This window comes from Haliotis cracherodii, unplaced genomic scaffold (assembly GCF_022045235.1).
Source record: "Haliotis cracherodii isolate W230 unplaced genomic scaffold, xgHalCrac1.p SCAF_3, whole genome shotgun sequence".
Lineage (NCBI taxonomy): Eukaryota > Metazoa > Mollusca > Gastropoda > Lepetellida > Haliotidae > Haliotis > Haliotis cracherodii.
The window spans coordinates 10,854,608-10,870,309 of record NW_027266286.1 but is presented as its reverse complement, the minus strand read 5'-3'; the positions used below and the strand labels follow the sequence as shown (position 1 = coordinate 10,870,309).

General features: G+C 39.7%; 1 long non-coding RNA gene across 1 annotated transcript in view; it reads right to left on the bottom strand.

Moving 5' to 3' along the window:
* Window positions 1–3,798: 3,798 nt before the first annotated feature.
* LOC139474512 (uncharacterized) overlaps window positions 3,799–15,702 on the bottom strand; it is a 43,837-nt gene continuing 31,933 nt past the window's right edge. The window contains exons 2-3 of the long non-coding RNA XR_011653986.1: window positions 5,695–5,847; window positions 3,799–4,085 (exon numbers count right to left, since the gene is read on the bottom strand). This is a non-coding gene — a long non-coding RNA (uncharacterized lncRNA). The remainder of the gene's footprint in view (window positions 4,086–5,694; window positions 5,848–15,702) is intronic.

The following is a 15,702-nucleotide window of genomic DNA, read 5'->3' as shown; positions in this document are numbered from 1 at the left end:
ACGACCAATGTTTGCCTCAATGCTGCTAAATGGGATGATGTTGCCAACACCAAAGTGTTAAGATTTCACGGATACGGGTTTCGAACTCTTTGGCAAAGATGCTTTAAAGTATACCAAAGGAGCTGAAACAATATCAGCATACGCGTTTGCGAGTGAGTTGTCAGTGAGTAAATGAGTACGGTTTAACAACGCCATTGTCAATATTACATCAATTTTACCGATTGGACACCCAAAATGGACTTTTGGCATTGTACCAATGTAAATCAAAGCCGAATCGTCAGCATGAGGAGAGAATGTTTTAAGCACTAGGTTGTCCAATCGGTCCTTTTTAAACTTTTTAGCCCTAATTAGGTCCAAATGTAATAAACGTGATGCTGAACTTTCATTTGTGCCCTGAAGTTGTACAGAAGTCTGCGTAACGAAAACAATGCATTATTACACGATACAAAGTGATTCTACAATACCCATATCTATGATGTAATGGAAAGGTTTTGTTTGTTTGTGTGTTGTCTAACGTCGCACCTAGCGATATTCCAGCTGTACGTCGGCGGTCTGTGAATAGTCGAGCTAGGACCAGACAATCCAATTATTTATATCATGAGATTTGGTCCACGCAATTGGGATAAGATGACATTTACCAACAAAGTCAGCCAAACTGACCATCCGATCCCGTTAGTCGCCTTTTGAGACAAGGGTGTGTTGCTAAAGACCCATTCTAATCCGAATCATCAAGGTAAACTTAACTCAGCATTATTCTGTAATCTTGGCTCAGAGTGACACTAGAAACTATCCACAAAATTTATGACAAGCGATTATTTTCCAAAAGTCATTGTTTCCTTCATGCCAGGTACTATTCAAGCTGCTCCAGCCCTCTGCATTTCACAACGTTTGCGTTTGAGGTACAGTCGAGCATGGTCTCTCTAATGAGATTTCAAAGAACGTCACATGACTCTTGTTCAAAACTTGTTGATCAATGTTACGACATTCAAGGCCCTAAGAAAGCATTCCAGCAGTTTTAAGAGAGATATGTAGAGGGCAATTCCAAATTTGATGTATCAGTGACAACAATTATGTCCGATGCAAGTCCCTATTGTACTTGTTTTTTAACATTGTACCATATGTTCCCCTGTTTTCGTTCAGATGAACATTTGGCTGGCTTTGCATGTGTTGGTGACATGTTTCACCGGTAGGGCAGACTACGCTCACCTGTTCCCGAACATCTGACATTATCACTATTTAATAATGTTTCATAAGCACATGATTATGATATAGTCAGCATCCATCTTCCCGAGGCAAGAGAGTTAACTGACTTTAAAAATCCAGTTTCCACCCTTGCCGAACTAGGCTGGTATTATGGAGTTACAGTTTGGCTGGACTAACCATTCTATCCATCGTCCAATCAAAATCGTGCAACGAAATCAAAATCCGGCTCGTAATCTGTCATGCAGATTTCGGTCGATTGTAGGATTTACAAAGCAAGTGCATCGCCAACTGGTTTGATTTGACGCACTTCGCGATGTAAGACCCGTTTCATCACAATATAGATCTTGATTATAGATCCGATTGTCCTGTCTGGGCGCCGCCGTTTTGTTTTAAACAAATGCAAGTGATACGAGAGGTAGAATCTGATTGGTCCATAGGAGAGGCATAGAAGGGACATAATTCGTAATATCCACTACTGGCGCTACGATCGAGCCCAGAAATTCCAGCCTAGTTCGGCAAGGGTGGAAACTGGACTTTTGTGTCAGAATCGGAATCAGATTTCTTAAGATTAAAGAGTGGTATATTTTCTTTTTTTTTATACCCAGTAGTAACAACAGGTGGCTCAGTCATAACGGTACAATACATTCATCATATTAATATTCTATTTTCATACGCACACACTTGCGTTCAAATGGTCTGGTATACACAGATATAGTCAAATATGAAACATAAAAGAAAAAAACATTAAAGAAGCGATAAAATATTTCCTATCTTCTTGAGAAAACAACCCATATTGCCATTGAAGCATTGGAGGTGGAAAAAGACGAATGGAGTTTGGAAAGAGTGTACCATTTCTACGCATGCGTAGATTAATTCACTAATGACACATGTACACCATTGAAGGAAAAGGGCGGCAATGTGATGTTATCAATACGTCGCGTTGTCGCGCATTTTAACGCCTTTTCATACAATCTAGATGCGGCGACAACGATATGTTTGACCTTTAAATTGTCGCCGTTGTGTTATATTCAAAACTATTATTCAAAGCGCGACAATGCGACAAATGGTCACGTTGTTGGATTGTCGCGTAACGGTTCATTTCAACACCCTTTGCTAGTTTTTGTAAGGACGACAACACGAGAATAGTTTAATGACATTCAATAAACTGAAAAGCATGTGCACATTCTTCACATACTTGATCACCTAAAGCTTGTTTGAATGGAATGTTTTCATGTTTCTGTCAGTGTGTGTGCGTGCGTGCGTGCGTGTGTGTGTGTGTGGTCGTGCGTGTGTGTGGTCGTGTTCGTCCGGGTGTGATTTGAAAGTCTTTTTGACAAGTACCACAAGGAACACAGGTAACCAAAGTTTCTATATGTTATTGACGTCATATGCATCGGTGACCTCAACTTGACTCAATTTCTTCATTGGTCACTTTTGGGTATACTTTACCTGAAATGATTGTAATTAGTTTATCCCTAAGATGTTAAGAGAAGAGACATCAGTTGATCACAACACAAAAGGATAATGCCAAGAAGAGGATTTATAGACAACACCTCTGTAACAGAAAGATTATATAAACTAGTAAACATTGTCTGCATCCCATCCCTATTCCTCTCGGTCACGTACTGTAGGTTAAAAAGTTTGATATCCCTTTAAAACTTCGAATTATCATTTCGCGAGAATTAATTAATTAGATATCGAGTCTAATTCGAAGTTTAAAATATCTTATCTCATACTGCGATATTAGTTGCATCTCAAATAGCAGTGCTCAGTCATTGATTGTAATTTGTCATTTAGAACTTAACCCTGCAAGGCAACCTCTTCATGTTTGTCTGAAAGTAGCTGTACTACAAACTTGCAATGTCTGTCATATATAGGAGTTGGGTATACTCATGTTCAAACTGCATGGGTACACATGGTACCATACTTTGTTTTAAGTATACGTTCCACTAAACCTATAACTTAGCGCCGCCAGCTTTAACTCACAATCCAGGCATTATAATGAGAATAAGCTTGATATTTCACTTTTTGACCACGTTAAAATACACGAACATAAAGATGGCATGTTTCGTTCTTTTTATAGGTACGACAGAACTGAAAATACTTGACACTGATTGTTCAGCATCTGCAACGAAAGTACGTCTATACCATGCAACATACTAATTTGGTTTTGTTACGTGTAAACCTTCATTGTTTGTTTGTTGCTTAACGTCGCACTCAGCGATATTCCAGCTATATGTCGACGGTCCGTAAATATTCGAGTCTGGACCAGACAATCCAGTGATTGACATCATGACATCAATTAGGATACGATGACATGCATTAACAAAGTCAGCGAGCCTGACCCCCCGATCCCATTACTCGCCTCTTACAACACGCATGGTTGTTGAAGACCTATTCCACCCCGAATCTGCACTCCTGGTCAAGTATTTCATGTCCTTAGGTGACTGATATTGGTAAAAAAAAATCATAATTAGTAAACAGTGGTTAGTCAATGAAGGTAAGTACTCTCGTTGTATCAATAACAACATGTCTGTGGATACCCTGTATATACTGTGTATACAGTATGCAGTTCGAAGGACACAACACAATGAAACCATTTTATGGTAGTTTTATTTCACAGATGTCGTATCAGTCCCTTCTGAGGAGGAATCCAGAAAACTGGGACCACACCCCCTGTCTTAAACGGCAGTTACCGTGTTCCCAGGTCTTCTTAACGAATACGTGGTCACCTTTGTTGACGTGAATGACAACGCTCATTGAAGTACTGATCCAGGGCTTTGGAATACCGATCCTTGCTTTTGCAGAACCCTGGGCCAACAGCGCGTAGTCAGAGTGACCCTTATCAATTGATTGTAAAAGCACTCGGAACTGATAGTGACCTGAAATTAAAATTCTTTGAAAGTATATATATAGTATATAGTATATCAAATATACATTACAAGATCATTGATAATATAACAAATCTGGCTTGTCTTCACTTTCATAGATGTCGTATATAGTCTCCTACAGATGAATGTGCTATACAAGAAAGAAAAGCGTAGTTTTCATGCAGAGGCTGAATATGGGATAATGAGTAGTGCCAACTCGAAGTTTCAATAATTAACGGATTTGAGTATGGTCTTGAAAAATTATCAAGCAGTTTCTGTTATCATCAAAAGGGTTCGTGTATAAATGATTTTGGCGGATTTGATTATTTCATAATTAATTGAACAAGGAATGACCAGACATGATTACTTCAAATATTATTTATGCATTGACTGTGTCGCTATTTCCGTACATTGAGGTATGAATCGAAAATCGAAAAACTATATGAATCCACGTAGCGGACTGTTACAAAAGTTTGCACATCGGTATTACCTGAATGAACCGAAAAAATACACAGTCAACCCTTATAATTAAATTCGACAACGAAAACATGTTATATCTGCAATAGTTTAACCAAAAACATTTGTATGTATCAAAGCAGACAAAAATGACGAGATTGATAAACATTCCAGGTGTAGAAATACATACTGTGGCTTGACATGAATCAGTTGGTTGTTTAATTTATGCACATACTTTGACACGCCTACAAAGTCAGTAGCCAATCAACGGAGAGTAGGATCAAAATAAAATTCATATGACCTGTCAATCAATGCAAGACGCGAGAAGAAGTTCAACAGTCAGACTGCAACGAACCGGAACAAAAATGTCCGGGAGAAGGCGGCCGTTTCAAACATTACCGATGGGGCACGGGTGGCCTAGTCGTCTAAGGCGCCGCGATTCGCTGTGCTGAGTTGCGTCCCTTGGACCAGAAACCTATGATTGTGGGTTCGAATCCCGTTTCGCCCCGATTATGTTTCTAGGTTTGTCAGCACCATACCCGTGTTCGTGGGTTTAACCGAAGTGGTAAACGTCTCAGACCTTCATCACTTCGGGCTTTCCTCCCACATTAAGCTGACACGCCGCGATATAACTGGAATACTGTTAAAATCGGCGTTAAAACCAACTTACTCACTCACTCAAACATTACCGCAAGATTCAAACATTAGTTCCCTGAGAACGGAAAGACACACATTCAAAATAACAATTAGAAATGAAACCCGAAGACATGAAAGTTGTGGAACCGAGGAAAACAGTAGAGCGAGCCTGCACGTTTCCTGTTGCATTCCTTCTCAGCATTCAGTCTCAAAGGGTAGGTTGGACAATGAAAATGCAATATGAATATATCAATCTCCTGTGCATGACGATACACGTGAGCAGAAAGGGAATTCCCTCGATATAATTTTGGGATTCCCCAACATTCCGTAATCAATGTAGTCTCGGTGGGCGTGGCTTGATGTTTTATATTTTTCAGCGTGAAATGAATGTAATAACACGTGACCATTACAGCTAATCAGAATGCTGGAATTTAAGTGCACATAACGAAAATTTAAATATATTGAAGTAATACTGAAATGGGAAAATGATGAGTGACAGTTCTGGCTATCTAAAAATTCCAATTCTTACCTGATACAGGGGCATGGAATACCCCAGATGTAGGGTTATACCCACGACCATTGTTTGCCTCAACGCTGCTAAATAGGATGGTGCTGCCAACACCAAAGGGGTAAGATGTGCCAGGTTTCTTTGGCAGCGATGCCTTAAAGTATACCAAAGGTGCTGAAACGATATCAAAATATGCATTTACGAGTAAGTTGTCAGTGAGTAAGAATGGTTTTCCAAAACCTTTGTTAATATCGCAGGAGTGTCACCAGGAATCGTCTCGAGGCTTCATAAATTTAATGGTTTCGGGGGTGATTTCAAAAACATTAAAGAATACTAGAAACGAATTGCTGATCCATGAAGTATGGCTTCCTTTGAAGCTCCTCTTAATTAAAATTCATGTGTAAATTATGAAAACGAATATGTCTTTGTAAGACGTCGTTTTGTTCAACCTTATATTCAATTATTGCTTTGACGTCACCATTCCACTTTTTGCACCTCTATAACATCTACAAAAGTAAAATTGCAAGTGGCTGTTCTGTTTTGTTGGTGAATAAGACATTGTCGATTAAGCTTGGCGAAGACAAAAACATTTTGTGTGGTAAAAAAAATGTACTCAAAGCTGCCGTTCCCTAGATATTGCGCAAGCCAGGTTTGGAGTGAGTTCTGCAATGATCCCCTTGATGAAGCAGGACATAACATCCAAAATGGAAGCATGAACTTCAGGGATCTTGAAAACTGATCCTGAAAAGTGTCATAGTCCAGCTGACAGGCGAGAGCACACAAGTGAGAAGATAACCTCACTTTGTTCTGACATCATTTCAGCAGACGGGTAGTGAAGAGATAGTTATCTCGTTAACTCTGAGTACATTAGAGATCTACAACTAGTACTGTAAAGAGGACTTGAATTGAAGAGATTCATGACAAGGTTAATGTTGGGTGTATTTCTGTAGGGGAACAAACTATTGCAACTGATGTTGTGTCTTGTTCAATGCAACAGGACAACATTATATATGTCCTTTATGTCTGGTGTTCACGGATAATAGGCACACCACCTCAAAGGGAACATTATTTTGAAGGTGAAACTCTCTCTCTCTCTAACAAAATGATGTATGGTACCCGCCGATGGTGCGAGAAATGCCATCAGTGGAACATTATAGCTCGGCAAGTAACTCCCCTTTCACACTGTGATGAGCTGAAACGTTGTATCTATAGTCGAGGAGTACTGTACAAGGTGTTAGAGGATGAAGACTGGAATTGTTCAAATGGACAGCCCTGTCATGTCGTGATAAGGCACACGGAAAACTGCCTTAAGGTGATCCTTGTTTCTGAGACTCAGTCAATAGTGTATATTTTATGGATCATGTTCAGCAAATATCATCATCACATCACCTCTCATGATGTATGTGCATCTGATGGCCATGCAATATTCAATACGGAAAATCCTACGTCAAGACGTTTCTCTCCCTGTCGCCTTTATCTAACGTCTTATGAAGCACATTGCACCATACTTACATTGTAGGCCCTTCCACATGCCTTTATGATTGAGATAGGAACCCTAAGGCAAATAAGCTAGACACAAATTTCGACCCCCTAACCAAGCAAAAGAAAATGAGACCTTTTGAAATCAAAGGTTGTACTGTCAATATCAAATAGCAGATAAATGTTGCTGGATAAAGTGAATAAGAACTTCTAGTATTTATCATAAATGAGGTATAATAAATTGCGTTCATGTTTTTCCTAATCGGTTACATCAGTTTTGTCATTCTTTCATGGACTATTTTCAATCAGTGTGTGTGTTTGTTTGTGTGTGTGTGTGTGTGTGTGTGTGTGTGTGTGTGTGTGTGTGTGTGTGTGTGTGTGTGTGTGTGTGTGTGTGTGTGTGTGTGTGTACTCTGTTTTGCTCTTTGTAATTTATGTAGGGTACTCCTACATTTTATTTACAACAGTCACGTGCAAGTGTGAATAATAGATTTAGATTTGCTTCCCTTGAAATAAATGTGACTATTTTATCCACGTTTCACAAATTAGACCAAAGTCATCGCCCCTGAAATGGTCACGATTCCTGTTTATTAAACGATGGAAACGGCTGTTTTGTCATCATCAGATTTATTTGACACGCATACACATTACATGTTAATAAAACGTAGATGCCGTCAGCGCTATGAGGATAGCTGAATCTTTACAAATTCTTCTCGGGACCGACATTTTCACAAAAATTTCAAAATTGCGCCAAGATTTCAAATCTCCAGAACCTGACACTTACTTAAATGGTCGCTCTTGCACCACCTCGTTCGTCCATGAGGGTTCAAAACAGCTACATTCATGTTTGAAAAAGAAATTCATTGGCATTCGACAACAACAAAAAGGGATAGTTTCAAAATGAATGACTATAGCTGGAGTATAATAACAGATTTTAAAAGAAAATGGAATTCACAGACACACATGCTTAAGGTCGTGTCCAAGAATGTTGCACTTTTATTGTGAACACATGTTAAAGGTACTCGCTGAAGCTGGTATGACTACGTGGCCATCTAGCGTGAGAAGTAGTATATTCCAATATTTTTCCAAGTGTTAGTCAGGACAGTGGTTGTGTGAAAGTGCGTATTTCTCTCATTAAACAGAGATTGTACGAATGCTTGAGTCGAGTGTGTACGGTTGATTTGTCCCTAAATCGTTTTTTTATGCTCAATTTATCATTACTAAATTATCGTTGAGAACATTTACTGTCAGACCCATTGCATAATTCTGTTGTTTACACCAAAATCGAATTTGTTGCTAGAGAACTCGTTCATATTCTATTTGAAAAATATATAGTTTAAAGCGTTTCTTGTCATATTTCAACAAACACTGTTAATCCTAATGACACTCACAAATACACACACACTGTAACTACATGAAAGGATAGACGCAAACGTGCACCAACACACATATCACCTAAAATATGAGGCACAGACATACACATGCACACGCACACGCACACGACATGCATACAGGGCCACATATAATAGCTCACGAGTTTATGTAATTACTCACTAAGATCGAATGAATACACGCTCTCCAAACCAACGCATGGGCAAAGGACGTGTATGTACCACTAGATCACAAAATGGGTAATGGGTACGATATAAAACGTCAACTCCAGACAACGACAGTCTCAATTATCTACCTAAACAGATTCCACTGGGCCTAAGAAGCAAAATAGCGCTGAAATTCGTATAAATGGGCCACTGAACATCAGTGATGCCACCAGTGTTTGTGAAAAGGGTAGGCATGTTCTGCCCTAGTGGTAGCACCCGCCACTCACACAATTTGCATTAAAAAATTGTTCATTGCCTTACGCCGCACATACGTACATGTTGTACAAATTACACAAACATTTAAAAGAAGATTTACAAATAATCTGCTGTTGTCAAGATAATGTCGTTGCATATTATATACATCATACTATCTTGTGCAATCATGTGCTCTTACCCATGACATGGCTGATGACACCTCAGCCATTGTACACAACACAAAGCAACTTGCAGTCTCCTATCTTACATTACGGGGAACATCCCAGTCTGCCTCAAATCATTCCTAGGATCCAAAGCTGAGATATTATGTCAAGGCATTCGACAAAGACGGCAATGTACCATCGAATCATCTCTTCCTCATGTCAGATTTGTCAAGGCAAATCATAAACTGTACTTCTGCAAGTGGGCGGAACACTCCACGTTTGCAGCTCGAACCTATTTACCTGCCTGCAGTAAAATCCAAAGCACCTGCTTGCTTCATGCCAACTAGCATTTGAGCCACCATCCAAGACTCAAGCTGATTTCGTTGTGTCCGAGACCAATCCATTGCCACCACACTTTTCAAGGGGTCGCGGGTTGCTCCATATGCAACACGGACATGTGCTCTTGCATCAGGCCAACTCGCGTTTGTTTCATCAATACATTGTACATACATGTACATCCCCATGAAGGACTCTCACGTGTATTTCCATTGTCCGAACCTCGCCTTACTACCTCCAAATCTGTCTTCGTCTCGCTGCACCAGCATTGCCCCAAACAATTATACACTGCCTTGTTTGTGTTTGCTTATGTCCTGCTCTATGACGATGGTCTGTAAATGATCAAGTAGGGTCCAGACAAACCAGCTGTGGACTTTAAGAGCAATGTCCTGCGTAGTCTGGTACCGATTACACACGCAATCCTCCAAGTCACCGATCCTGACTATCCGATCTAATTCCATCGCCTTTTGACTAGTGATAGAGTATTTGGACCTAGTACTATTTAAACCGTGTCTCCAAGGGTATATTGCACTAACAAAATTCGTAAGGCCGGGATGCTCTGGGGACGTACAACTATTCTAAAGGAAAGTCCCCATGATCCACCATGCCGGGTTTGAAAGTGTCTTGACAGCCTCGCAAGTGAATCGTTACACTACGTTTGTAACACGCACCTGTCTTTCTGACAGACGTAAGATGCCAGTTGCGCTCGGTTGAAGGCAAGAGAGGCAAATTCACTGACAAAGGTGACAACAGGGCGACCAACAGTTACACAACACCTATTCAAACATTTCCAACAACTCGTGTACCATTAAAACTGTTAACCACGTATACAGGCATGTACTCACGAGTGAGTGAGTGAGTGAGTGAGTGAGTAAGGTTTTACGCCGCTTTTAGCAATATTCCAGCAACATCATGGCCGGGAACATCAGAAATGGGCTTCACACAATGTACCCATGTCGGGAATCGAACCCGGGTCTTCGGCATCACGAGCGACCGCTTTAACCACTAGGCTACCCGACCCCCCGCATGTACTCATGATCTAACACAATATGAATATATAACGTAGTTGTCCGAATCAGCTATTCCCTGACGGAAATAAAAGCGACAAAATTATTTCCTTTATCACAAGAAAGCCCCGCCAAAAGCAGAATCCATTGCACGATTGTTCATGAATCATGCTCATATAATGATGATACCAAAAGGTGAGTGTACTATTTTATCCGAGAGGGGACATTGCTTTCTCGCCTCCAATAACAACAGTAATAAATTGATAATAAAGCGACCAAACCCTCTCCATATAATAGAGTCGATTGTACAATTCCAACTGTATCATGAGCATGTGTATATGAATCACTATCAAGTAGTAATGATACCAGGTGTTCGCGAGACTATCCGTGGTCCACTGGTGGAACAAACACATGCAACAGCAAGTCAATTGTTCACATGCAAAAAAATTGGAACATATGGTACAAGTCAAAATAGAGAATTGCATCGGACATCATTTTTGTCACTGATGTGTCAGTTTGGAAATGTCCTCCACATGTCTACCATAAAACCTTTTGAAAGCTTTACTGAGGCCTTAAATGCTGTAACCTTTATCAAACAACTTCGTATGACGCTCTTTGAAATCTTGGTAGAAAGAGCATGTTTTATTGTATCTCAAAAGTTTCGAAATGTACCAAAGGCTGGAGCTGCAGGAATATTGCTCGACATGACTATTAACTATTGGAAAGTTGAAGTCATCCCTCTTGTCATACAGTCTTGTGGAGAGTGTATTGTTACTCTGAATCTTTGTGCATAGATCTAAATGTGAAGCTGATGAGGTGGTTTCACTGGTCTCCTTTATTTCTAGTTCAGGTGGGTAAATCAGTGGAAGGGAATTGGCTATTTGATTGTAATGGAACGATATCAGATCATCGATATAACCGAGGCATAAGTTAAACCTCTTGGCCAAATTACATTGCTTTGACTTTGGCAATCCGAACAGAAATTCCTATTCATATGCATAAAGAAACAGATCTGCACGAATAGGATGCCTTCTTCTTGCCTAAATGTCTTACCACACATTTTTAGGTAGATGTTATCAAGGAGGAAGTCAAGAGATTTCACATATTGATTTCTCAGTAAACTTCAGATGGGATTTGCTTTTGCACGTTTTGTAACAAAAGTCTCATATGGGATAGTGGTGTACAAAGTACAAATCAAATGTTTCGACAGAATGGAACTTGGCTCCTTTCTGAGACTGCAAAGAGTCCACCTGTCTCAAATACGTTCTGTGAAAATAAAGAAAGCCCTTCCTTGATTCTATTCGGGATTAAGGTTAGTCTTTGAGACAAGGGTGTGGTGGTAAATGTTCCTGGACGCATTAATATATCTCTCTTTGTGCAGATTTATATGGAGCTTTGGAATCCAGTCTCAATCCACGGATTTCTGCGAAAAACTAATTGATTAATTCATGGCCCTAGTGCTGTTAGCGCGTAGGGGGTCATGGCAATATTCTCTTAATATATAAAATCTAAATTTCTACTATTCAAAAAATAAGTTGAAGAACCTCCGATTCTTTCAAATGACTGTGGATAATCAGTCATGGTTGATTGTATTCCAAAACATAGTCTTATAATTGTGGGTGTTCTTTAACTTGTTTTGAGTAGTATATGAAGTAACAGTGTGAATGCAATACTACTGTTGTCCATAAATGTTATTTTTGACATTTAATTTATGATCAACTTGTATAGTGTTGTTTGTATGAATATATGGTTGTATGCATGCATGATGGATGGATGGATGGATGGATGGATGGATGGATGGATGTATGGATGGATGGATGGATGGATGTGTGCCCGTCTGTCTGACTCACTGTGTATATATGTGGTAGATATTAACATAACCGACATCTGAACGCATATTTGAACCAGACATTTTAATAGAAAGAGAACTGTTATGTAACTGAAAAGTCTTGCTTAAACAAAACTGTAATAAAATCGGATATCTGGTCTCACCTGGCGGGAAAGCCAACTTAACCTCAGTTAAACTGTATTTTACAGGTACTTTAGCATTGAACGGAATTTCCGAAGACAGCTGATTGCAAGGAATTATATGGACGCATTCCATGTCTTTTGTCCAATGAATAAGTGTACGGGTTTTTGACACTCACAAAAGTCGTATATATGTTGGTTTTACACCGCTTTTAGCAATATTCCAGCAACATCATGGCGGGGAACACCAGAAATTGGCTTCACACATTGTACCCATTTCGGGAATCGAGCCCGGGTCTTCAGCGTGACGAGCGAAGGCTTTAACCACTAGGCTACCCGACCGCCCCCATATATTTATTAAGGAAAACATAACAGTTTGTTATAATTTGTGAGCATCATAATCAATGTAATTGTCATTCCTAAATCGGACTAGTGCGTATTCGGCGTCATCTAAATCTGTTCACCGACAAAATAATTCTTTGGACAATGCAAAAAATACAAACAGTGGCTGATAATATTGACAATTATTTGTCAATGTATTATCTACGTGTAATTAATTATTTGTTCCAGTTCATTGTGTCCTTCAAAGTTTCCGTTTTCAGATTGAAGGAAGGATGGGGTAGTATAATAATATGATTAGCGAAAAACATTCACAAGTATCCAAGGCCATGTTTAAACAGGGAGAGATATAACTAATATCATCCTACACAACGCCCGTGTCGATGACGGTGGTAGAGGGTGGTAGTCAAAACACAAAAAACTCCAATAAAGGAGCAATTAATTTTTGCAATAAATCGAGAATAATACGCGGGGTTTTTGCAAAATAAAATCATTTTTTGTTGTGTATTTGAATCTTTCTAATTTTATCAAATACAAGACGATAAACACACGCGTGCATGCAAACGAAACGAGATAGCATTCTGTATGGTGTATCTATATCTTATGTACATACCCATAACAGGAGAACGTAAATGCTTCTATCTACCTAAGAAAGACCATCATGCTCTCTTCTTGAAATATGTTTTGTGTGCGTGCGTGCGTGTGCGTGTGTGCGTGTGGACAGCTTAAAATTCTTTAATTATTTGTCAGTTCAGACTTGGGACACCCACACCGCGTTTCGATCATTGGATCATAATCAGGGATTCAAACCCATAATTAGCGGATCAGTTACGTCACGTAACTCGACACAGCGGTTTGTGGAACCTTAGGCCTCTGGTTTCCAGAAACCGTTTCCCCCCCAGTCAAACAGACTGCCAGACAGAGAAATAACATCAGGTGGAGTTTTCGGACAGGACAGAACTGTTTATAAAATGGGGAGGTTCACCTCATACACAGTTTACATGAGTTTCAAGCTTATAAGAGCTTGGATAAAGTATGCAAACACCAATCATGTTAAATCACTGCTCACACGTGACAGATGTTCCTGATGTGCTTCCTGCACTGCACATGCGTCATACGCATCTGCTACTTGTCCCATGTTTATCACTGATTCCACGACTGCAAACTGAATCATCTGTTTGGTTACAAACAATGATCCACGATTGAGGCAGGGTTATCCAATGAAACATCACATACATGCCCTTCTCCGGGTGTAGACGATTTACAAGAGTATAACTTCAAACTTAGAATACTACTTTCTCAAAATTCAAAATTGCGCGTTCTTGTTCGGCCATTTTCACATCTTAACCTCTCTGAAATGTTAGCGTAAGCAAGCCAGCATATCTGCAAGGATGTGTTCAGGGGTGTGCGAAAACCCTTCTATAATCATAAGAAATCAGGGACGATCTGGTAGCCTAGCGGTTAAAGCGTTCGCTCGTCACGATGAAGACCCGGGTTCAATTCCCGACATAAGTACACTGTGTGAAGCCCATTTCTGGTGTCCCCCGCCGTGATATTGCTGGAATATTGCTAAAAGCAGCGTAAAACTATACTCACTCACTCATAAGAAATCTCTGCTTTTAGCAGAGTCCATTTTACAATTCCGACAGTTTCATAAGCAGGTGATTATGAACCCGTAATAAAACCAGCGTTGGCGACAATGTGAGGGTATCCTTCCCCAAAGTTGGCACCTGTCATAAACACATGCAACGTCAAGCTGCTCATTTGTTAAAAAAGGGGCGCTGCAAATTATATATTTGATTTATATACAAAACATTTGCAATTAATTTTGAATGCATTACTGTGATTATTTGTAAAAACATTGACCACTTAAGTATGATATATTCAGTATATATGGATATCAATAGAGATTTTAGCCATGTTAACGGCTACCAGGGGGCTTTCCAGAGGTGGGTCCATATCCAGAAATGTTCGGAATGGTTCAATGTATAAGTGTGTCAAGTTTGGTGCTTTTAACCCAAAGTGCCCACTAGGAGGCCTTAACCACCCACTAGGAGGGCAACTGTAGAGAAGGATGTGAGTAGGAATAATCAATATGAATCACAAACGTGTGAGTTCATATAACACCAGGGGATAGATAACGTAGGATATGTATATGGTGGATGATGCTGTACACCAGTGGACAACATTTGATACAATCGCTAATGATTGCGACGCAGATGCATTATGTTAAATCCGATAGCTGGCAAGAGATGACGGGAGATAATATCCTTCCCATTTAAAATCGTTTGAAAGTGTGAGACGTTTAGCTTTTTAACGTTGTGTATCACTGGCAATAAAGGGGTTCGATCATGAGCTGCAACCATACATTCTTATCAGGTGGTATCCAAATGTTACCATAATTATCATATCGCCCATGTATTGATCACTCGCTTGCTGGTAGCGCTATCCGATGTACCAGATGTCCAATTCGTATAAAACCCCAATTCATATTTTTGTTACTAAGAGAAGTAGCCATCAGATTGATATTGTTTGAGAATTTAATTCTAAAACAGGTCATACGAAAACAATAGTTTTCCTTAAGTTTCAACTATTAGCACCAGTTTGGATAGGTTGCACTTTCATTTCAAGTAGTTGGCAAGTCGAATTAAGGGATAAACATACTGGGTTGTCAATGTAGAGCTAGGTTACCTGTAGATTTGGTGCCTGGCCGTCTGCTGGCTTTGCACACGGCTCTGTAATGACGTCGCGGTTTCAAAAACGTATACATTGTATCAAACGTGTTACAACGTTCTTGATTCATTACACAGTGTAACTAAATTGTATAACATTCAACCCGACTCCGTAAATTCAGGAAATCCAAAAAGATCTCTGCACTGCCTGACATCGGTACTTTAAGTTTGCTACTTTTCTACATTAATCGTAAAATCGAAGCACCCGAAT